General features: G+C 34.8%; 1 protein-coding gene across 1 annotated transcript in view; it reads left to right on the top strand.

Moving 5' to 3' along the window:
* Positions 1–236: 236 nt before the first annotated feature.
* Positions 237–27243, top strand: part of LOC149135683 (uncharacterized) — a 47144-nt gene continuing 20137 nt past the window's right edge. Inside the window, exon 1 of the mRNA XM_089352949.1 lies at positions 237–376. The gene's annotated coding sequence lies outside the window, so the exon portion shown is untranslated. The remainder of the gene's footprint in view (positions 377–27243) is intronic.

A 27243-nucleotide genomic window follows, 5' to 3' on the forward strand; every position in this document is an offset into this window, starting at 1 on the left:
CGCAATAATATAGATTGGCAGGCTGGCATACCAGGAGAAAAATAGGAGAAAGCAAATAATAATGATAATAATAAATACATAAATGAAATACGCAAAAAGAAACTGAGAGAAAAGAAGAAAAGGAGAGAGGTAGAAGTACTGGAGAAGGAAGAAGAGGAAGGGTGAAAGAAAACGTCAATATGAAACAAAATGCCAATAATAAGGTGGCAGAGTAATTGTGATACGAAGTTTGAAAGAATTGCAAAGAATTAGATTCATTAATATTCATATAGAATCGCTTAGACACGTGTATCAAAGTAGAGGAGGCGCAACAGTTATTTAACAGCAGATCGGGAAGCTTCTCATCCATTTGGTCACTAACGTTGCTATCTCACAGGTAAGCTCCCAAGAATTATTTTCTTTTAACTGTTTCCAATATTTAGACTTCTTTCGTATTGCATTTATTTCCTTTTCTTATTTATCCAACTTAATACACTTAATGTTTGTTTCATTGTCTCCCACTTTATCACTTATATAAAGGAAACCAACAATCACAGTTTCGTGTCTGTTTGAGTATGTGTATTGCATAAATTGCATGGGGCTGAAACAAACTCTTATTAAATAATATAACTTCTACCAAATGTGTTGAGAGCCATATACTTAGGCTTCTCCATTCAGTTACACACACACACACGCATACACACACATACACACACACACACACACACACACACACACACAAATACACACACATGTATGTATGTATGTACTGGTATTGACATAGTTGAATTGTTTGGTTTCATTATTATACAGTTAATGAATTGTGTTTGTTGCATTATCCTGTCTAAACAGATATTTCCTTTAATACCACTGCATACACATTCAATTATAATCCTTTTCAGATAATCGTTCTAAAGATCAAGGTGGTGTAAAAAGTTTGATAACATTCTGAAAAGTGCTTCTTCACATTTGTTTCTTACAAATTTGATCTGTACTATTGGGCTACATATTCGGGAAATTCTATCTATCTATCTATCTATCTATCTATCTATCTCTCTCTCTACCTATCTATCTATCTATCTATCTATCTATCTATCTATCTATCTATCTATCTATCTATCTATCTACCTATCTATCTTTTTATCTATCTATCTATCTATCTATCTATCTATCTATCTATCTATCTATCTATCTATCTACCTATCTATCTTTTTATCTATCTATCTATCTATCTATCTATCTATCTATCTATCTATCTATCTATCTATCTATCTTTTTATCTATCTATCTATCTTTTTATCTATCTATCTATCTATCTATCTATCTATCTATATCTATCTATCTATCTATCTATCTATCTATCTATCTATCTATCTATATCTATCTATCTATCTATCTATCTATCTATCTGTCTATAGATAGATAGATAGACACGTGTGTGTATGTGTGTGAGTGCATGAGTGCGTGCGTGTGTGTGTGTGTGTGCGTGTGTGTGTGTGTGTGTGTGTGTGTGTGTGTGTGTGTGTGTGTAAATAATTAATATGGACCCTAAACAGGGATTAGTGTTGATTATTTATTGTTGTTGACACTATTGTTTTTGTTGCTATTAATTTGTAAAATAGAGAAATATTTGAAACTTCCAGTAAGTTGAGTCCACCAACAAGTTTCGATTAAATACTTTCATTTCTCAAATGTGATCAATGACTTTGTGAAAGGCGCGAACTTTACAATATACTCCTACTCTTTTAATATTAAACTTTGTCTATGATTGATTACTGATTGATAACCCTAACCCTTTCCCTCTTTTTTGTATCTAATATCAACCGTACATTTTTGGTTGAATCTATGTGTGTTCTCCACTTTGGCTGTTTGTACTTCCGGGAATCATCTATTGTGCTCCTATCACCTCGTTGCTGTTTTGATAAGTCACTCATGCCTTTTATTCAAAGCTTCTTGTTCTTACAATATTCTCCGTTCACTCTTGTGTACAATGTTCTTTTAGAATTAAAGTTGTGTGCAATTTTCTTTGAAAACTAAAGCATCGCTCTTTGGATATTTTTCTCTATATATCATGAATAGTTTATTTGCTTTGATGGTCCGGTCTGTACATAATGGGAAGTCCCATTATAATAATAATAATAATAATAATAATAATAATAATAATAATAATTATTATTATTATTATCATTATTATTATTATTATTATTATATGACTCAGGTTCGGTTTTATTCCTGGCAGGATTTAAGTAGGTAACGGGTTACTACATGTAATCTTAGGTATCCACTAGCTGTCAGTCGTCTTTCAAGTGCTTTAGAACCCTCCTGATAATCTTTCCTGTCCCCCTAAGAGTTAAAATTTCTGTAGAAGCTCCACAAGACATTCTTTTCCAATCTCCTTCAACCATTTATCTATAACTTTGCTTATAGTTCTCAATGCACTGATTATTATAGGCACAACCTTTACAATTTTCATATTCCAAATTCTTGCAAATTTCAAATTTTAAGGGATTGTATTTTTTCCGTCTTTTTTCTTTGCGATCCTGGCATCAAGCGGACATGATGGATCAATTAGTAAGCACCTTCGCTTTTCCTTGTCTATTATTGTTATATCTGGTCAATTATTTGCTTGTCCGTTTGAATAGGAAAGTCCCACAAAATCTTACAATACTCCGACTCCAGTGGCTTTACTATTATTATTATTATTATTATTATTATTATTATTATTATTATTATTATTGTTATTATTTGTTAAAAACTCACAGCTTATTTTGCTAGGTATGATGGGAAGTGTCAGCTATTCATAGCCAGCAGAGTAAAGTGACATTTGTCTACTGGTCATGCTTCAAGATCCCTGCGAAGAATTCTTGCAGTTCCAAGCAATGCTGATTTTTGTAGGTGTTCTACCTTCACACTTGCACCAATCTTTTTCAGCCATGCTGGTAGTTGAGTGTTGATACTTCCAAGTGTACCAGTTATTATTGGTATCACATCTACTTTCTTCAATGACCACAACTTTCGTATCTCTCAGTTCAAATCGTCATAGTTGTTTATTTTTTCTTCCATATTGATCTTGTTGCCACAGGTGTATGCTATGTTGACTATCATACATATTCTTTCTTTTTTATTCACCACAACAATGTCCAGTTTCCGATGTGTGGTCAGGTGATCGCACTAGATCATTGTATCCCACAGGATTTTGTAATTCTCAATCTCAGTGACTCTTTCTGGAGTTTGTTCATGCCACCTCTTTGCACTTTGTATACCATGATTTCCACAGAGCTCCCAATGGATCATTCTTGCCACACTGTCATGGCGTCTTTTATATCATTTTATTGTCTTTGCAAACTTCTAACGCTGGAGATGTACTACGGTGTCAGCTGTTCACTACCAGTGAACTAAGGTAATACACCTTATTTTTCGAGCACCATCCGGAGTATTCGAGCGGTTCCAAGCAGTGCTGTTTTCTGCAAGTGCTCCACCCTTATTGCAGCCCCTATTTGTTCCATGTACTTCTCAAGATTTTTACTCACTGTTCCCGGGGCTCCGACAATTATTAGTACTACTGCTACCTTTTTCAGCGACCACAACTGCTTAACTTCCCAAGCTAACCTGTCATATCTTTCGACTTTTCATTTTTCCTAATCGCATAAATTGTTGTCAGCTGGGCATGCTATATCTATGATCCAGCATAGTTTGTTTTCTTTCTCAATTAAAACTATGTCCAGCTTCCAATTCTCTATCTCATGGTCGCACTGAATCATAAAATCCCATAGGATCTTTGCATTATCATTTTCGATGGTGCCTTCGGGTTTAGGTTCGTACCACTTTTTTGCTCTGTCAAGTCCATACTTGTTGCAAAGTGTCCAATGGACAAGCCTTGCTATATTGTCATTACGTCTCTTATACCCTTTCAGGGCTAGTGGCGTACATTGACTGGTAATATGTCATACAATTTCACCATTTTGTTCACAAATTCTGCACTTATCACTTTCTGATGTGTTGTCTACTGTGTATTTGATGTAATTGGTTCTTAATGCCTTGCTCTTATAATAATAATAATAATAATAATTATAATAATAATAATAATAATAATAATAATAATAATATTATTATTATTATTATTATTATTATTATTATTATTATTATTATTATTATTATTATTATTATTATTATTATTATTATTATTATTATTATTATGCAGTAGTTTTATTTTTATAACGTACTTTCACTTCACTACCGAGCGCAGCTCGTGTGCCTTGGGTATGTGTTGTGGTTTGCTGTGATGCTCTTATGGTTACTGTATTGAAAGTGTTTTGCGTAGGATGTGTATTATTATTGTTATTGTTGTTGTTGTTGTTGCTGTTGTTGTTGTTGTTGTTGTTGTTGTTGTTGTTGTCGTCGTCGTCGTCGTTGTTGCTGTTGTTATTTTCCACTACTATCAAACTCAAAATGTTTACTTTTTTTCATGTGGCTTTACCGATATATCAATTTTCTTTTGAGTGCATCTTGTTTTATCACAGAACACGGTAGTTTATGTTTGTAACTAATAAACTATGTTCCTGTAAACATAAATGCCCGCCCTCCCCCATTAAACTTCTTTGCATCATGATCTGAAATGTAAGAGCCTTTTTACCATGATGACGGAGGCTCGATTTAACCAATGTTGATTGCTTCCATTACTGACTGCATATTGTGATGAACTACATCTACCAACATTATGATGGATCTCCGAGCCCCCAGAAACAGCTGTTGGACTTATAACACCTTATTTCCCCCCTCCCTTTAATTCTCTCTGTCGTTTGTACTCTGTGTAAGTTTGATCTATTAATATAAATATCTATATATTTATACTTAAATATTCATCGTCTGAAAGTCTTCAATTTTTGCTTTCTCTCGTTTTGCATGTGTATATATATATATATATATATATATATATATATATATATATATATATATATATATATATATATATATATGTTGTATATCATATCCAAGTTGTTATATTTAATATATTCAATTTGTTTATCCGCTTAATTTCCTCCATATCTGCTCAACTTGTTCCCTCTTATAACCATTATTTATCTCACAAATTGGTCCCCCGTAAAGACATCGGAGTCTAAGTTTGAATATTTTTGAGCGCTACAAAGTGTTTTCTATACGGAGAACCTCTGGATCTCATCTGTTGACTATATATATATATATATATATCAACTTTAAATAGAGCTCAATACTGATCCGTTGAAAATACTTTATTACAACAACAATAATAATAATAATAATAATAATGAAATAGACCTATGTACATTTCGATTATATATATATATATAATGTTTGTTTGTGTGTAATTGTCTGTTACAGAGTAGTTTATTATTTAGAATAATGTACAACTGCGTAATAAACAATTTTGCTTCGTGGGCCGTTCAAATATAATTTTTTTTATTATAGCATTCTTTGAATAATTACTGACTTCTCCGCGTCCAAAAGTTTCCATTCTTGCAGACGGTAGTTTTCCAAACCCTAGATGTCTGTATTATTATTATGCTCTGATTTGTGAGAAAAACTTTGATAGACAATATGCAAGTGATGTTAAATAAGTGGATGGAAAATATAATCGAGAAACAAAAATGTAAAGACATTTTCTGCGATATACCTTCAATTATGGATGTTACAGAATGAGGATTTATTTTACGTGGACAGGTTTCCCATTTCACGTTAGTGTATAAGGATTTGATTCAATTTTCTCTTTATACTACAGAGAAAACTAGTTTCAGAGTAAGACGTTCAAGCTGTCCATATTATATGCTGGGTTCTGTGTGAGGCCACTTTTTGTTACTTTTAATTGTTTAGTCAGAGAAAGAAGAGCAACACCTATGAACATTTCATCACCTCCGAGACAGGAGAACGTAGGAAGAAGGGAAGTTATCAGACTGCAGACGAAGCCTAAATGCTTGTGATAAAGAGGACTCAGGGAAGGGTAGGCAAGGATTATTTGGGGGTGTTAAACCAGACAAAGAAATAGGTTTCTCTCCTTTCGATACACCCTAACTTTCTTTAAATGTTTAAGATATTTTAATAATGTTTTATCATTTCTATTGAAAAACCGTTTAAGCCTTTAATCTAGTTATTGTTTTAGTAGCTTTATATAGACTTCGTATAGTTTTTGACGTAGAGAATAACATTCGTTTAATTGACTGCTCTCTTTTGCAATGTTTGTGTAAGTTTTCGGAAGAATACTTGAACGGTTTTTACACCTATTTCATTGGATTATTTGTTGCGCCCAGTGCAATTTATATATACAACATATTTGTCTTGTTCACAGAATATCTAAGTTCGTGTCCTACGTGCAGTCATCATCTTGTTTCACTCCAATTGGTTTTTTTAAACCCAATATTCTACATACTATTATTCATTGCATTATCTACTTCGAGTTCCACTGATAAAACGACTATTTCTCGCAGTCTCCTAAAATGCATAAAAGAATCTTATAATGTAAACAATATATATTTCCATATCTTTGTGCAACTGAAGATTGCCCTACATTTTACATTTGATGTAATGTTTACATTGCTCAATTAAATGGAATCGCAGGAAACGATCGTACTGCATTACTTTTGGATATCCTTGTTGCTTATTTTGATTTATACACACACACACACACACACACACACACACACACACATATATATATATATATATATATATATATATATATATATATATACATATATATACATATATATACACATATATATACATATATATATATATGTGTGTGTGTGTGTGTGTGTGTGTGTGTGTGTGTGTGTGTGTGTGTGTGTGTGTGTGTGTGTGTGTGTGTGTGTGTGTTTATCTTATGATATTTACTTTGTATTATATTATACTCATTTATTGTGCTTTTAATTATTAATTTTTCTATATGTGACAGTGTATTCAATTTTTTAAAACATTATAAAAATGAATGTAAAATAAGAAAACAAAGTTATTCTAACTGTAATGTAAACATATCTAAAGGCTTGTTGGTAGGCTCTGCAGCAGTGGAGGCGCAATGGCCCAGTGGTTAAGGCAGCGAACTCGCAGTCATAGAATCGCGGTTTCGATTCCCAGACCGGGCGTGTGAGTGTTTATTGAGCGAAAACACTTAAAGATCCACGATGCTCCGGCAGGGGATGGTGTCAAACCCTGCTGTACTGTTTCACCACAACTTTCTCTCACTCTAACTTCCTGTTTCTGATGTGCCTGTAATTCAAAGGGCTAACTGTGTCACGCTGAATATCCTCAAGAACTACGTTAAGGGTACACGTGTCTGTGGAGTGCTCAGCCACTTGCACGTTAATTTCATGAACAGGCTGTTCCGTTGATCTGATCAACTAGAACCCTCGACGTCGTAAGCAACGGAGTGTCAACATAGGCTCTGCAGCTATCATTCAGCGGTGTGTTGGCGGCATATCGTTCTCATTTCAGAACGCATGTACATAACATCCTACCATTCAATAATTGAGTTGTAAAACGAATATTTGTGTTCGAGTATTTTAGCATATTTTATAAACACCCAAATGATTATCAGTAAGTAATGAAGAAGAAAATTATATATTAAAAAAGAACCTACCCGCTTCTGAAAATACTTTTTGACTGATGTCATCTTGGAGGTAATGTGCAGAATAAAACAGCCACTAAAGTCTGGTTTTCATTAAAGTCCATTGACAGAAAGGTTAACTGAAACAAAATACAACCAATAAATACACTTCGTGTTGTAAATATTGGTTTCAAATTTTGGCAGAAGGCCAGCAATTTCAGGGAAGAGGATAAATCGATTACATCGACCCCAGGGTTCAATTAGTACTTATTTCATCAACTTCGAAAGAATGAAAGGCAGAATTTGAATTCAGAACGTAAAAACGGTCGAAATGCCGCTAAGCATTTTGCTTAGTGTGCTAACGATTCTGCCGGCTCACCGCCTTTGTATTGTATATATATATTAAATCTATGCATTGATGACTTAATATTACTAATATTATGGCTTCAAACAAACCACTTAACACGACTTATGAAGAGAAATATTGTTGCTGAAGTTGTTATTAATTTGTGCCTTTACTTTTTATCCTTCCGTAATCGATAAAGTAAGCAGCAATCAACAACTGAAATTTCATATAACGACTTTCCCCTCTTGCCGGAAAATGCTTGACACTGCATTTTATTAGAAACTCTCATTATTATTATCGAAAGTATTACATGCTATCTCAGTTAAAAGAGATGTTTTCATGAGGCCTGTTGACAGATTTTGTATTAAGATTCTTGTAGAATACAGGATTGTACTTTCTGCAGATTGACAATGCGAGTCGCAATTCCAATGTCATTCAACCTCTTAACGGTTCGGGTGCTACCTAAGAATACCAAATACCACAGGAATAACCGTCGTCTTAGTCTTCATCTTCATTTTTCCGACAAGGTTCTGCTATTTCTCAACTTCATCAATTTCTTTGGTATCCACTGTATTATCAAATGGTACTGCAACATCTATGATCTTAAATTGTTTTTCCTTTGCCTTCTGCAGTCGTATCTAGTCTCTTCTTGCTTTAATAATGTGGTCAATCTTTATTGGAAACTCCATAAAATCCTGTAATTATTATTCTCTATCACAACCTTTGGCTCGTGTTTATACATTTTCTGCTACTTTGAACCCACACAACTGTGTCTGTTTACTTTGTATATATATATTTGTAAACATTCATATATTTGTTTTAATATGTATGAGTGGAATCCGAGTCTGAACCAGAGACGTCAAGAGATAACAAGTTTTTGCATATAAAGATGTAAACTTGTGAGGTTCTATACAATTGAAAAATTGATGCCTGTGTGTTAGAAATGATATCCCTTTTCATAAAATTTATAGTAAAACTGAATGAATAAAATTGTATTTGCGTGGAGTGGAATTTACAAGTAGTAGTATTTCAGTAGTTCCATGTTTAATCCATTCTTTCACTATAAAACCAAGTGTAGCTTTGTGTAACATGGGTACGTGCAATGTTTGTTGTATTGAACTGAAAGTATTCATGTAATATTTTCTCTCTGTTTGGTGTATGTATAAATTCTGGAATATTGGTTATATATTTGTCTGTATTAGTTTATTTGTAGACCATACTCAAGCCTAAATTTTCACCCAGTTTCTACACCAGCCACAGAGTTTTGTAACCGCAATGACATCGATGGCTGTATCAGCGCCATCTTTATTAAAGATAAACTCATAGACTTCTCCCATATCTAATACCTCTATCACCTTCCTGGACATTTTTCTTTCTATTGACAACAACCGCCTCCCCACTTTGGTTAACTATTGACCTACACAAATTACACTCCTTTATCAAATTTTCTTCAGTGGATTTAGTATTATTCTTTAGCCGAAACAATTAGGAGGGTATAGAATATGCCAAGCACACCTTGATGTTAACGATAACTTTCTGTCTTCAGGCCATTTTGTCCACTCCCTCCCCTCTTAGACATCTAACACTCTCACACCACCTCAATCCTCCACTCATCTCTCTCGCTCACTTCACTTGAATCCATCATCATTTGTAACCAAAACTGACAACAGTAATTTCTCTCTCTTCCTTATTCTCAAATGAAGGGTAAGTGTTCAAAATAAACTTTTCGTCGAAGGACAAATTATTGCTGGCATAGACCATCGTCAGTCTCCCCGGGAGTAGAAACTAGAAACACTAGAAACATAAGGCGGCGAGCTGGCAGAAACGTTAGCACGCCGAGGTCGACTTTGCTTTCATACTTTCGGGGTCGATTAAATAAGTACCAGTTACGCACTGGGGTCTATATAATCGACTTAACCCGTTTGTCTGTCCTTGTTTGTCCCCTCTGTGTGTAGCCGCTTGTGGGCAGTAAAGAAATAAGAAACTAGAAACACTTGTACCTAAGTGCGGCGCAGTAGAAGGGTACTTACAAACTTTTAAGGGGCGTACTTGGATCTAGAGCGAATGAGAGCTGATCGAATGGCCGGAGTAACGACAGAACATATCTTTCGTACCAAGCAGGAGTGCTGCATAATTAGACCTGATAGAATTTCTGCTATTAACTTTGCTAGAGCAATCGAGGTGAATAGACGAGTGAGTAGTTCCCTAAAATTTCGGACAAATCGATGTGTCAAATCACTGAATATTTCTGATACTCTTTTATAAATGTGCTTGAGGACTTGTGGATCAAGAAAACTATATAAGTTGTCTACCGCAATTATTTGGAGTCAACTGGTGTAAATCTTCCGGTTTTAGTCTCCTTCAAACCCCATCATACATTGTTTATAAACAAATAGCCAGATTTATTTGTTCTACTCTTGAAAATGTGTTCTCGAAGCGGTGATGGATTTACATCAACAATTTTTCAGTTAACTCTCTATTGATAAATCCTCTCTTAATATGGGACTTAATTAATATTACTTATAATCACGATCTCTGAACTTGCTCTTTTTTCAGCAAAAGATATCTTTTATCTTAGAAACATTATAAACAAGAAGTTATAGGGCATAACTAAAAAGTGTAATGTGTTTAATCTGATGTTCTGTCCTCTCTGTTAAATCACAACCTCTAAAAATAAGTTACTAGGTTTGAGAGCAGCTAATTAGTTCCGCCCTTCAATCGTACTATCTGCTTTACCTATATAAATCTTAGTTAATAATGTTTTTTTTTTCAGATTTCTTTCGTTTCATTTCTTTCATTTTTGCATGAGATCTTTTGCTCGCGATTTTACGCGAAAATTTGAGTGTGAATGAAAAAAATACAAACATGTATATATATATATATATATATATATATATATATATATATATATATATATATATATACATATATATATATATATATATATATATATATATATATATATATATATATATATATATATATATATATATATACATATATATATATATATATATATATATATATATATATATATATATATATATATATATATATATATATATACATATATATATATATATATATATATATATATATATATATATACATATATATATATATATATATATATATATATATATATATACATATATATATATATATATATATATATATATATATATATATATACATATATATATATATATATATATATATATATATATATATATATATATATATATACATATATATATATATATATATATATATATATATACATACATACATACATACATACATACATACATACATACATACATACATACATATATATATATATATATATATATATATATATATATATATATATATATATATATATATATATATATATATATATATATATATATATATATTCTGTTGAGGAACTGGTCCGGAGGAAGGGTCTGTAATCATGGCCAGTGAGATCGACGCGGTTAATATTCTAGGATTGTTACAGTTCGACGATTGCAGGAAAACCATGTTCTGCGAGGAATTTTCAGAGAGATGATGTTCGGAGAATAAAGGTCTTTGTGGTGGTTAATGTAAGGACATTGAGGGGTCGATACAATATCGAGACTAAGTGCGATGAGTGAATCGAGAAGGCATGAGCAGAAGTGATATGAAACCATTCCATTTCTTATATGTCCTAGACCTCGTTGTAGCGGTAGAAAAGAGAGAGGAGGAAGAGAGACAGGGAGAATGTGTGTGTGTGTGTGTGTGTGTGTGTGTGATAGAGAGTGAAAGAGAAAGAGTGAGAGAGATAGAGTGTGTGTATGCGTGTGTGTGTGAGAGAGAGAGAAAGAGATTGCACGTCTGCATGACAGAGGCTGGAGTATGTTGGAGAGTAAGATCAGTTAAGTGAAGGCTTTTCTTTGGAAGTAGTTTTAAGATCTTCTTGAATGAAAAAGAGCGAAATTAACTTAATTAAAGTTTCGTAATTGAGGTTTATAAGGCAACTGGAGTTTAGAAATGCTGTGGTTATCCATGAAAATTTTAGTTTTCGAAAAGAAATAACTATGAGCTTTTTAATTTTCCAGTCGACGTTCAACCTTAAGTGAGCTTTGAATGAGCAAAACTATAATGAAAACATTCTGACCATAGCTATCTCCTCTTGTTTTATAACATTGTATCTAGGGTTACACTACCCAACTGTAAACTTCAAGTACCACCTAATAAATCCATTGTCCCCCAGCAGCACTAGAGAATATCAAATGCAACGTGCCTTCACAGTCATCATATGGATACTATAGACACAGAAGACAATAATACATGGAGTTAATACAACATTTCTGCATACATCACAAGTTGAAAAAGATATAGTAAAAAAAAAACACAAAAAAACATGGCGACTGCAAGTGTACTTAGAGTAAACACAAATACTACAGCTGGTTTAACAGGAAGAAACAACGACGATGGTGTACAAATACATTAGACGACTCATGTTTCTTCAAAACAGCTCTCAATAAACTAAAAAGTACACAAATGGACACGATGTCGCATTACAAGTTGTACACAAACCTCAACCACAGAAAACTTACTCAATGAAACAAAAATCCTAAAAATGTAAGACCACTCGGACATAAGAGCGGTATAGCTTGTTGCTACCGAAATCTTCACGCCTCACAGTCTTTGATAATGCATGAAAATATATCACCTCCAAATACTCAGGGTAATGTACAATAGCTCCGCAACATTCCAGCAATAGCATCCTGAAACAATGACTAATCTCAGACAAACGTAAAACGAATGATAAATGCACAAAAATAACTAGAGCATCAAAATCACCATTAGGTGAGATGAGATGCATATCACCAATAAGTGAAAAGAAGCAGTAACTGTCGTGCTCTGACGGAGTTTGTGTTGCCTACATCCGCTGTGGCCATTACCAAAAACTAGACTATAGGCGTCCAAGAATAGGCTAGATATTGAAGAAAGCTCAACATGGCCAAGCTCTCTTTCTACACCGTACTGCATGTCTGGTCATGCACAATGATCTTCGGCTTAGTATAACTGGGAAAAATGTATCACCAGATTGCACCTCATCGTTCGGTCGACTACTTGCGTGACATATGATTGCTCGATCGCGGTAGGCTACACAAACAATATCGATCATGTAACTTTTCTGAAGACGAATCATGCATCCTGTAATGACAACATCGAACCAACAGATAAACCAACACGTTATGTCCTCAGCAATTTCCAACATCGAGCGGTTAAAAACAAGAGTACAATATCTATAAACATGTAGAAGACTATGAGAAAGTATGAAGATATTTATTTAAGTTGTAGTCATCTACAACAACAATATTTACTTTGATTACTGATTTCAACTGATTATTTCGTGGAATAGAATTAATCCAAATTGGTACACTTTTTTTTTTTGAACAAATATAAACATTTTCGCACCTGCTAATATTTTGCTAATATTATTTTGCTCAAATAGTTGATTACGGTCTGAGAAGTAACTATTTCAATATCATATTAATGGCTAATAACTGAATGTGTACTGATCAATTTTAGCAGACGTAAAGCAAGATTCGGTGTTATATTGAATATTATAAAAATGTAGAGGGAAATATTATCAGTGTGGATTGAAAAGAATATGAAATGATGCGCCAAAAAAAATTGTTTCAAGACTATCTATCAGATCTTTTTGAATACCCACCATTAATATAAAGAGAATATTGATCAATTCATTGCCTTCTTCCGTATAGCATATCTTTATATCTCAGGTAATATAGACAGCCTTATTTCACAATGAAGGTGACTTGTCTCTAAATTGTATGATGTGCACCAGAGAGAGAGAGAGAGAGAGAGAGATAACAATCGGCATTAAGAAGTAATGTGTTTTTATACTAAACTATTTATCAAAATAGTCTAACATTTTTACTTTAGTGACTCCCTGTTCTGAGTTCAAATCCCGATATATCAAAATTCATCTTTCATTTCTCCATGGTCAGCATACTAAGAACATATAATATAATTAGTTAAACTTCAATTGTAGTCACATTTCATCTTTTGCCTGTCCAAAGCATTTTCATAAGTTTGTCCAAAATGTCTATGCTTGTTTTCAGGGAAATATATTCTGTGCTTCACATGTGATAGACAAAACTGGCGAAGGGTTAATGAAAAATAGTTCTAAACTTAAAGATTACTCTACAGAAATACAGTAATTTCTTTGGAAATATAGCTTGGTGCAAAGCTAAATATTTATAAAATGCTTAAAACCAAAACAGAAAGCAATGAATCTCATTGAATCTGAAATAATTACTTAGGATGTTTGTATAGTCATTTGTTGTTTGAATAAGTGATTAGACAAAATATCAACCAAATTGAGAAAAGAACATCTGAGCTACTCGATTAATCATTATATTATTATATTGATTTAATCTTCTTTCATTATATAAATATATATGTTGATATTAAAGCTTTGACCACACTATACACAACTTGATAATCTGGCCTACTTTTGTGCCTAGCCACGTATACCATGCATATACAAAGGTATAAACACGCACGTATATATGTGTGTAGATAATGCATATGCTTGTATGTATATATGTATGTATGCATGTATGTATACGCATACATACATATCGACCCCTAAAGGACGATAGGCAAAGTCGACCTCGGCGGAATTTGAACTCAGAACGTAGCGACGGGCGAAATACCGCTAAGAGTTTCGTCCAGCGCGGTAACGATTCTGTCAACTCACCACTTTAATAATAATAATAATAATAATAATAATAATAATAATAATAATAATAATAATAATAATAATAATAATAAAAATAATAATAATGATATCGGTAGTGAAGTGAAAGCACGTTATAAAATTAAAACTACTGAACAACAATAATAATAATAATAATAATAATAATAATAACAATAATAATAATGATGATGATGATGATGATAATAATACTAACAATAATAATAATAATAATAATAATAATAATAATAATAATAATAATAATAATAATAAAGTAAATATAAAGACATGCTAATAGAAATTGAAAAAATGTGGCACCTCAAGGCGACTACCGTACCAATGATTGTAGGATCTCTAGGAATGATTAAAAAAAAAGGTACTGAAACCTATTTGAAAATGATACCAGGCTTACCATCCCTACAGGAAGTGCGAAAAATCGTGTTAACTGGAACGACTCATGTACTGAGAAGAGCATTATCGTTGTGAAAACAACATCCATTCATGAATTTATTTATTTATTTATTTTTTTAGATACATATTTTACCTGTGAATTTGCGTGTGTAAACTGGGAATGCATACAATGAGCTTCTCTGCCCTAGGTGTACGGAAAACACTCGGCGAGAAATGGAAGAAAATTTGAAGAAAGAAGAAAAAGAAGACAACAACAACAACAACAACATAATAATAATAATAATAATAATAATAATAATAATAATAATAATAATAATAATAATAATAATAATAGCAATAATAATAGTAATAATAATAATAATAATAATAATAATAGCAATAATAATAGTAATAATAATAATAATAATAATAATGCTATGCCAACACTATGGAATAACAACAGAAAAAAGATGGTATAAACACACGCCAGAAAAGGTCACAGAAAACGAGTAAGCAACCATACTCTGGGATATGCCAATACACACAGATAGAGAAATTAAGGCAAATAGACCAGATATAGTTGTCAAAGATTATGAAGAAAAAAAATGCTTTCTAATTGATGTATCAATACCAGCAGATGACAACGTTTCTCTAAAAGAAATGGAAAAACTTTCAAAATACAAAGACCTGGAAATAGAGGTAACTCGAATGTGGAATCTAAAAACAGAAACGATTCCTATCATAGTAGGTGCCTTAGGTATAATAAAAAAATATTCAGACAAATACATAACAAAAACACCAGGACTTATAAATATATATAACATACAGAAAATTGCACTACTGGGCACTGCACACATCATACGCAAAACACTTTCAATACAGTAACCATAAGAGCACCACAGCAAACCACAGCACATACCCAAGGCGCACAGAGCTGCGCTCGGTAGTGAAGTGAAAGCACGTTATAAAAATAAAACTACTGAACAATAATAATAATAATTCTATGAACGTGAAATATCTGATTCATTTAAAACTTTTTCAAAATGGAAGATATTACAAATTTAACAAAACCTTAATTCTCCGTAAAATATATCATTGTTAATCATAAATAACATCCGCAGAAAAACGGTCAACTTTCTATTACTTGAGGTCTCCGGGTAAGACTCTGAATAGCTCGTATAAAACAAATCAGCAACAACAATGAGCGCAGCAATAACAACAGCATACGTTTCATAGCTTTATGAACTAGGTTGAGGACTGATTCAGATTGTTAATCTTGAGTAAAAAAATATATATATATATATAAAAGCCTAAAAAAAGACGTTTTGGAAATGTAAACATTAGCGCTAATTAAAAGATTCATTGCAAAAGATTGCGTTAATTAACAAGTGCATTGTTAACTGGATAGAAAACCATTTAATAACTCATAGATCCTGTAAATATTGGAAATATGGGAAATTCCTGCCGATAGTTTCCTGGAAGTATCATATGACTTTCATAATTTATCATTACACGATTTACCAATAAACAATACGGGAAAAAATTAATATCTTTCAACTAAACAAGAGTTCATTAACCATCATACACATCATGATGCAGTAATTTGTTGTTGTTGGCACTCCATCGCTTACGACGTCGAGGGTTCCAGCTGATCCGATCAACGGAACAGCCTGCTCGTGAAATTAACGTGCAAGTGGCTGAGCACTCCACAGACACGTGTACCCTTAACGTAGTTCTCGGAGATATTCAGCATGACACAGTGTGACAAGGCTGACCCTTTGAATTACAGGCACAACAGAAACAGGAAGTAAGAGTGAGAGAAAGTTGTGGTGGAAGAGTACAGCAGGGTTCGCTACCAGCCCCTGCCGGAGCCTCGTGGAGCTTTAGGTGTTTTCGCTCAATAAACACTCACAACGCCCAGTCTGGGAATCGAAACCGCGATCCTATGACCGCGAGTCCGCTGCCTTAACCACTGGGCCATTGTGATTCGATGCAGTAATGAGCCAGAAGTAAAAAGCTTAACCCTCTTATACTGTTGATATCAGGTGGTTACCGTTTATCCTTTATATTTTACTTGTTTCACTCATTGGATTGCAACCATGATGAGGCACCGCCTTGAAAGGGTTTAGCTGAACACATCACCACCGGTACTTATGATTCTTTTTTTTTTTTGAGACTGGTATTTATTATAGTGATCTCTCTTGTGACGGGGACGTAAACAAACCAACACTGGTTGTCAAAGACGCATACACATGTACATACGACGGCCTTCAACACATTTTCCATATACCAAATTCACTCACGAGTTACTTGGTGGCCTAAGACTATCGTAGAAGTCACTTGCCCAAGGTGCCCTGCAGAGGGACTGGACCTGAAACCGTGTGGTTACAGAGCAAACTTCTTAACTACACAGCCAAAAAAATTAGAGGCACAACTTGATATTTTATCCCATAACTATGGAAACATTTAATGCTAATATATTAAGAAACTAGGGCGGCGAGCTGGCAGAATCGTTAGCATGCCGAGCGAAAGGTTTAACTGTATTTCGTCTGTCTTTACGTTCTGAGTTCAATTTCCGCCGAGGTCGACTTTGCCTTTCATCCTTTGGGGTTCGATAAATTAAGTAACAGTTGCGTACTGGGGTCGATCTAATCGACTGGCCCTCTCCCTCCAAATTTCGGGCCTTGTGCCTAGAGTAGAAAAGAATACGTTAAGAAACTTTATATTTGTATAACAACAGCATAATCACATCGCGGACAGTGTCGAGATTTTTGTTAAGATTATTTCGACGCAGATATATTTGATATATTTCACTAGCGGTAAATCAAACAGTTAAGCAATGTTTTTAATTAGTGTAGTCATCAAGATGACATTGTTATTTAAGTATGGAATAAATTATGTAAAGTTAAGATATACAAATCGTTGCTATTATGCAAAAGTGTCGTAAGTCCAAAAGGTTGCTCTTTTTTTCAGAAAACGGGAAAATAGTTTCACCATTCCATAGCAAAACCGTTGTACTACATTTTGACAATTTTTGATATCTTGACATCTGAAGCAGCCGAAGATACGATAGCTTAACCAAAAGAACCGGCTATTGCAAGCAAAAATGAATATTGAAAAAAAAAAAACGTATTTGGCTAAATTTGGACATACGACAGTTTAATTATAGATTTCTAGTGATATTCTCCGTCACTGTACACACCAAAATTTCTTATGATAAATTTGGTCATCGTTCCACAATTCCTTAGATAAACTACTGGAGTAGTCTCTCTATGACTGAGAAGTTAATTTATTTAGCTTGCAATTTCCAGTTTTTGTGTTTGAAAAGCTGTGCTTTGGGATTCTCTTCTCGTACTTATTGTCTAGCTTTCCTTTCCAGCACCAATCTTTACATAATATCAAGAAAACCCGTGTTTGCTTTAAATAGCAGAAGAATTACTTTAATGCATAACCTGGAGGAAATCGACCCTGTTGATATATTCGTTGGACACAGCACAGAATGATCAAGTACCAAGGCGGTGAGCTGGCAGAAACGTTAGCACGCCGGGCGAAATACTTAGCGGTATTTCGTCTGCCGTTACGTTCTGAGTTCAAATTCCGCCGAGGTCGACTTTGCCTTTCATCCTTTCGGGGGTCGATAAATTAAGTACCAGTTACGCACTGGGATCGAGTTAATCCCTTTGTCTGTCCTTGTTTGTCCCCTATATATTTAGCCCCTTGTGGGCAATAAAGAAATAAGAATGATCAAGTACCAAGAATCTCGAAAAGACTGAGTTAAGATCACGCTTGAGGTCTATGAACGCTTGAAGGAAGATGTTCCAGACCAGTGGTTTCCAATGTGGGCGGTCCTGTCCCCTTTGGGGCAGTAGACAGATGCAAGGAGGGGGCGTCGAAGAAAAATTGAGCAATAATGTGGCAGCCAAAAGAGGTAGATGGATGTAAAAACAACAAAATATCGGGTTAATTGGGTTAAGTTTTATTTATGAAATACAGTAGTCTTGAATTCGGTCTACGTTTGTAGTGGTGAGTGGTAGTGGGGTGGGGGGGCTAAGAATGTGGCCTGAGTGGCAACGGTGCAGCAGCCTGGATAAAAATTTGGGAATCACTGCTCCAGACGATGTAGAGCTCTTCACGGCCCACCTTGACACCCAAGACGATCATACTTACTTTTTGCACATTCCAAGGAATGTAAAATGGTTGGAGCCATGGGATGCCCTCATCCAACTTGTGTAGCGGTTTATTTGTGCATGAACGGCTTGTCATTATTTGTTTCTATCTGCATCTGTTCATTAATAGATAATGATAGGGCTAGATTTTATCAATTTATCCTTTTACTTGCTTCAGCCACTGTACTGCAGCCATTATGAGGCAACGATTTGAATGGTTTAGTCGAACAAATTGACCCCAGTACTTATTTAAAAAAAAAAATCTGGTACTTATTCCATCGGTCCCTTTTCCCGAACCACTAAGTAAACAAATCAACACTGGTTGTCAAGCGATAGGATCAAACACACACACACACACACACACAGACATGGTCCAAAAAGTATGTATCATTCAACTCCCCTTCACCTAAAATGTATATGAAAGGAAAACTACTGTTCTTTCTTTCTTTCATTCTTTCAGTCGTTAGACTGCGGCCATGCTAGGGCACCGTCCTTGAAGAATTTTTAGTCTAACTAATCAACCCCAGTACTTTTAATTTTGTAAGCCTGGAACTTATTCTATCGATCTCTTTAGCCGAACTGCTAGATTACGGGGATATAAACACACCAACACCGGTTGTTAAGCGATGGTAGAGGACAGACACACACACACATAGATATACACATACATATATATACACGACGGGCTTCTTTCAGTTTCCGTCTACCAAATTCACTCACAAGGGTTTGGTCGACCCGAGGCTACAGTAGAAGACACCTGCCGCGCAGGGTGACTGAACCCGGAGCCACACACTTTTCTGATTTTTCAGAAAATTTTAAAAATGCATGTGCGTGTAGGTTCGCGCGCGCTTGACAACCGGTACTAGGAGTTTACGTTGTAGTAACTTAGCGATTCAGCAAAAGAAACCGATAGAATGAGTACCAGGCTTTAAAAAAATAAGTACTAGAGTTGATTCGTTCGATTAAAATCCTTTAAGGCGATGCTGTAGCATGGCCGCATTCTAATGACTGAAACAAGTGAAGGACAAAAGATGTATTACATTTTATTCCACTCAGATAATTTCCTCTGCTAAAACACTAGAATAAGTGTTTATGCCGAGAAGAATGTTAAGGTTTAGTTGACAGGGACAGTCGTGTCGATGCCGTAATAAAAGGAAAAGACGTGGCTATCTGGTAAGAAGTTTGCTTCCCAACCACAAGGTTCCAGGTTCGATATTATCGCGTAGCACCTTGGGAAACTTTCTTCTACTACAGTCTCGTGAGTAGATTTGAGAGACGGAAACTGAAAGAAGCCCACCACCGCTTGACGATTACGGGATTACATCCCCGTAACCTAGTGGTTCGGCAAAAGCCTTGTGAGTAGATTTGGGAGACGGAAACTGAAAGAAGCCCACCACCGTTTGACGATTACGGGATTATATCCCCGTAATCTAGCGGTTCGGCAAAAAGCACCGTTAGAATAAGTACCAGGCTGTATAAAAAGTAAGTACTGGGATAGATTCATTCGATTAAAATTCTTCAAGGCGGTGTCACAGCGTGGCCGCTGTTCTTACGATTGAAACAAGAAGATAAAAGAAGATAAAAGAAAATATGTATTCTTTAATTTTGTTCATATGTCCCCTAACATTGTTGAAGTATGTGAGAAGAGTTGTTAATTTGATAAACACTTATATATGTGTATGAAAATCAAACGGATAGTTATCATGTACACCAAATAAAACATGCGATCATGTACATGCTTACAATGTATAATTATAACTGCATTCTATATGCAACATGCATTTTATTCACACACACACATATTGAAAACATTGTACATTTTATTAATTGTACATGGTTGTATGAGTGTGCTTGTATGTGAAGACGATATTTGTGTGTAAATGAAAGAGAAATGACGACAGGATAATGAAGAAGAGGAGGGGAGGAGAAGGAGAAGGAAGAGGAGGAGGCAGAAAAGGAGGATTATGCTGGGCTGTGTGTGTGCGTGAATATGTGTGTGTGTATGTGTGTGTAGGTGTTTGTCTCAGCGTATCCACATTGTATAAATTTAATACAGTTCTGTGAACAAATACCCAATTAAAGATTTCTAATTATTTCAGTCTTTCCTTCTGTGTGCAATTATTTTCACATTTTTCCCCATCGCTTGTCCACAATTAAAACAATCCTGAAATTAACCATTTTTTTTTTTTTTTTTTTTCAATAAAAAAAATTCACGGAAATATAAATATGCAAACGATCTGAAATGGTAAATGTTTCAAGACACGCTTTACTTCTTCTGCCCTAATCCAAATGTTTTCGCTTTTTGCTTGAGTATTTCTCAGTTCCAAAATGACGCTTGTTATCAAGGCAAAGTTTTGGTGAATAAATTAATCTGCAAGTGGTCGACTTTGTCAGACAGAAAGTATGTGAGTATGCGTGTGTTTTGTTTATTTATTTATTTTTCAGACTGCAAGTATGCGTTAATGTTTTAAAACCTTTTGTTATTATAATGGATCGTAAGGAGGCGCGCTGGCAGAGTCATTAGTACGCCGAGCGAAATGCTTGGCGCCATTTTGTTCGTCTTCCCTTTCTGAGTTCACGCTTCACCGAGGTTGACTTTACTTGTCATCCTTTCGGGGTCGATAAACTAAGTACCAGTTGAGTACTGAGGTCGATGTAATTGACTTACCGCCTCCATCGAAACTGCTTGCCTTCTGCCAAAGTTTGAAATCAATCTGTAATCAGATTCAATCTCAAGTAACCAATATTTGCACGCTTGGTTAACTGCTTAGCAGCATTTCATCCGTCTTCATTTTCTGCGTTCAAATTCCGCCGGGGATGATTTTATCTTTCATCCTTTCGGGGGTGATCAGTTGAACACTGGGGCGATGTAATCGACTGACCTGCTTCCCGCAAAATTTCTGGCCTTACGCCAAAATTTGAAAACATTATTAGAATGAAATGTAAGGCGACAAGCTGACAGAATCATTAGCACTTCGGACAAAATGCTAAGCAACATTTTATCCGACTCATTGCATTCTGAATTCAAATCCCGCCGAGGTCAATTTTGTCTTTCATCCTTTCGGGGTCGATGAAATAAAGTCAAGTACAGAGGTCGCTGTAATCGACTTGCTCCTTCCCTCAGCATTTTCTGGCCTTGTGACAAAATTACAAATAAATATTATAATGAACCATACTACGACGTATTGGTAGAAATGTAAGCAGCTTTTTTTTCCGGTCCTTTAACTTCTGAATTAAAATTCCGTCGAGGTCAACTATGCCTTTCACCATTTCGGGGTCGATAAGATTAAGTACCAGCTGAGCAACGAGATACGATGTAATTGACTAACCCATTCATCCTAAAAAAATTGCAAGGCTTCTTCCAAAATTTGAAACGTTGTAATAGTGAGTCATGGAAATGATGGATGAGTATAATCATTCGATAGTTCGTCGGGTAACATGTCTTTTTTTTCCCCCGGCTTTTACGTTCTGAGTTCAAATCCTGCCGGTATCAACTGTGCCTTTCGTCCTTTCACGAGCAATAAAATAAAGTACTAGTCAAATACTGTGTTTCCTATTCCCACCAAAACTTCAGGATTCGTGTTTATTCTTTTCATTCTTTCACTTATTTCAGTCGTTTCACTGCGGCTATGCTGGAGCAGCACCTTTTAGTCGAACAAATCAATCTCAGGACTTATTCTTTGTAAGCCTAGTACTTGTTCAATATGTCGTTTTTGCCGAACTGTTAAGTTACGGGGACGTAAACACACCAACATCGGTTGTTAAGCGATGATGGAGAGACAAACACAGACGCACAAACATATACATATATACGACGGGTTTCTTTCAGTTTCCGTCTATCAAATTCACTCACAAGGCTTTGGTCGGCCCGAGGCTATAGTAGAAGACACTTGCCCAAGGTGCCACGCAGTGGGACTGAACCCGGAACCATGTGGTTGAGAAGCAAGCTTCTTATCACACAGCCACACCTGTGCCTCTGTTAGAAACAATTATTATAATGAACTCACTCTACCTTGTGGGTAGATGCATCTCCAACCCCACTTCTCTCTCTCTCTCTCTCTCTCTCTCTATCTCTCTCTCTCTCTCTCTCTCTCTTTCTCACTCTGTCTATCTGTCCTTTTCTCTAACTCTATCTCTTCTCCTGCTTTCTATTCCCATTGGAGTAGCCAAGTATCTCCTCTTTAGTAAGACACCTATCTCTATCCCTCTATCATACTTTAACCTCTCAGCCAGCTCAAAGCCACATCCCCCAGTACCACTCTCTCCCTTCCAGCCGAGGGGGTGTTTATCTTGATAGTTACTAGACAACTCCGCTGGTGCTGGTGCCACGTAAAATGCACCAGTGCTGGAGCCACATAAAAGAAACACCCTGTACACTTTGTAAAGTGGTTGGCGTTAGGAAGGTCACTCAGCCGTTGAAACTATGTTAAAATAGTCAATGGAGCCTAGTTCAGTTCTCCGGCATGGCAGTTCCTGTCAAACTGTCCACCCCATGCTAGCAAGGAAGATGAACAGTAAATGATGATGATGATGATGATGATGATGAGGGAGCAATGGATTGGTAAAAATCATTAGAGCATCGGATCAAATACCTTGTGGTATTGGATCCGGGTTTTTACATTCTGAGTTGGAATCCCGCCCAGATTAACTTTGCCTTTCATTCTTTCGGGGTGCTTAAAATAAAATACCAGTGGAGCATTAGTTCTATATAACAGACTAACTCTAACTGCCCTCCAAACTGTTGGTCTTGTATCTAAATTAGAAATTTTTATTGTAATGAACTACTTACTAATTAGCAAATACAAATTTCTTGGATTTAGGTAATTTAGCGATCTTTAGTTTTTAGGTACATATATCAGCGGGACTAATTATCGTTTCTACTACAAGCACAAGACCTGACATTTAGAGGAGAAGGCTATACGATTACATCAACCATAGTACTCAACTGCTACTTATATCGTCGATCTCGAAAGGACAAAAGGCAAAGTTGACCTTGGCGGGATTTGAATCCAGAACGTTCAGACGGACGAAATGCCGCTAAGCATTTCCCCTGGCGCGGTAATTATTTTACCTTCTGTTCTTTCGACTGTTCTTTCTCTACTTGAATAAAGAGGGGATGGTCACAGCTGGAATGACTTTGCTTCGGCTATGGGACCATAGCATAACATTACTCAAAAGGTGTCAATCTGTTTTCCGTCACAGTTTAATATTTCATGTATTTTAGATCTTGTTTAAAAGTATTTTGTTTTTATAACAAATATATATCATATATCATATGAGATTTTTACATACAGACACACACATACACACTCTAACTACAGAATTCATGGATCTATTTTCACCATATAATCTTCCTAAGAGATGTTTATTGCTACACAAATAATATGTAACAATAACTTTTGTATAAATCCTCGAAATGGTTTGAAAATGATCTTAGTACAAATAGAAAAGAAGAATAAAAAGAAAGCCTTTGTTTAAAAGCAAATTTTCTTTCGGTATAAAATTTGGCTTGAATAGTTTTCCGTTTCTGCATTGTGAAATTTCGTTGAAATCTATTGATATAATAAGCTTGTAACGGCTGTGATCATTCTCATAAATTGGTCTGCTTCTCAATGCTGATAATTTTACAATAATTTGTTTGATATTTGCATTGAGCAACAATCATTATTTGAAGTCATTTTAACAGTTACACTTTCTTTGATGTGAATTAGATTATGCGTTCCTTTTTGATTCCGCCCTAAATTTCCCCAGTTGATGTAGACTTACGTCAAACTTAAATCCTTTACCGAAGTTACAATACGAAGACTGGCAGAGTTTTCTAAACAGTTGATAAATTGAGAAAACAACAATAGCAATAATAATAATTCGTATTGTAGATAAAAAGTCTCAAAATTCTGTTGGCGGGGGCTAGTCTGTTACACTGACCCCAGTGCTGAAAGGATGAAAGCAAAAGTTGATCTCGGCGAAATTTGAACTCAGAACGTAAAGACGGACGAAATGCCGCTAAGCATTTTGTCCAGCATGCTAACGATTCTGGCGGTTCGCTGCCTTAATAATAATAATAATAATAATAATAATAATAATAATAATAATAATAATAATAATAATAATAATAATAATAATCCTTTCTACTAAAGGCACAAGACCTGAAATTTGGGAGGAGTGGACTAGTCGATTACATCGACTCCATTGTTTCACTGGTACTAATTTATCGACCCCAAAAGTATGAAAGGCAAAGTCGGCCTCGGCGGAATTTGAAGTCTGAACGTAGCGACAGGCGAAATACCGCTATGCATTTCGTCCGGCACACTAACGATTCTGCCAGCTCTCCGCCTTAATAATAATAATAATAATAATAATAATAATAATAATAATAATAATAATAATAATAATAATAATAACGGTGATGATGATGATGACGATGACGATGATGATTTATAAATCGTCTTGAGAAAAGAATGAATTAGAGTAAATCAAACACAAAAAAGTAATTCCAACATAATTCTAACAATATACTAATTACCTCAAAAAGCTATCATTGCAGATGAAACTGCGCATATCCTTCTATTGAATTTCTTCATGAACACTGACGGAATTTTAAACGGCAATAAACGTCCTTATTTTAAGTCTTTTAAAATTAAGTTGGCTGAAAGATTATTGTTATTACAAAGGCTCTTGTATTATTTTGTTCATACTTTGTCTCGGTAGTCTATATGACAATAATGACTATAATTACAATAGAAAATGTATAAATAATCGTGTTGTAATTCAACGAAAGAAGTTGTCGGCTGGCGTTTGAAACTAAAATAATTTGATTATGGTCTATTCATAGGAATCTACTGGTTTGATGTTCAAAGCTTCTCTTTTCTTCTTCGATTACAAACCAATAATACTATTCGCATGACACACCTACTTTATGAATGTTGCTGTTTATCATTCAGAAGAAATCGTAGTTACAGTTCTCGCATGCTCACGTGGGTGGGAAGAATCCGAAAACGTATTCGATTCCTCTTAATTTCATAGTCTTGGTGATTGAAGTACTTACACAATTTACTAGAGTATGCAGTTAACCAATTTCAAATTGTAGGCGTCAAATTACGACTTTTCAATATGTTGTTAATAGTAAGATATTATATCAATACTATACTATTGTGTGTGTGTGTGTGTATGTATGTATGTATGTATGTATGTATGTATGTATGTATTTATTTATAATAAATAAAAAATGCATTAAATAAACAACGATAGCTAAAAAAAACGTACACGTAAGACAGGCACAGAAGGACCTTAATTCTTCATCAGTTATCAACCGAATGTTAATACTCAGTTTCATGCCTTTAATGATAATATTGGGAACTTCGCATATCGGCAGTATCCGCAAAAGTTGCGAAGAATTAGGGCTTCGGGCGAACAAAACGATACAGAGTGGATAAACGAAAGTAAACCAGTGTAATTTAAAATGATTGACGAAGACGGAATAAATACTACCTTTCAGCCAAAAAGACTAGAATGATGGGTAACGCCAGGAAGAGATCCTGAATGGATATAGAATGACAAATAGCAAGAGAGAATGTATATATATATATATATATATATATATATATATATATATATATATATATTTATATATCAAAGATAAGTCAGATTAATACAGATCTATCTTTGATCTATACGTGCAAATATTTTTTGTACGGGTATATATCTTTATTTGTATTTATATTTCTCGTGTATTGTGTTGACGAAGGGAAAAAAGCCTGTTTTCACGGCTTTAATCTATCTATCTATCTATCTATCTATCTATCTATCTATCTATCTATCTATCTCTCTCTATATATATATATGGGGGGGGGGGGTATAGAGAGAAAGAGATAGAGAGAGAGAGAAAATAATACAAGAATTAAACCACTTTATTTTATTTCGTATGCCTTTCGTGTACATACTGTTATTTGATGGCATATTTGACGCATTGGCACGTTAGACATATCTTTATTTCAGCAATGCATATTTGGGAATAAAAGATTTTAGAGCATCA

The sequence above is a fragment of the Octopus bimaculoides genome, chromosome 5 (assembly GCF_046866305.1).
Source record: "Octopus bimaculoides isolate indiv1 chromosome 5, ASM4686630v1, whole genome shotgun sequence".
NCBI lineage: Eukaryota > Metazoa > Mollusca > Cephalopoda > Octopoda > Octopodidae > Octopus > Octopus bimaculoides.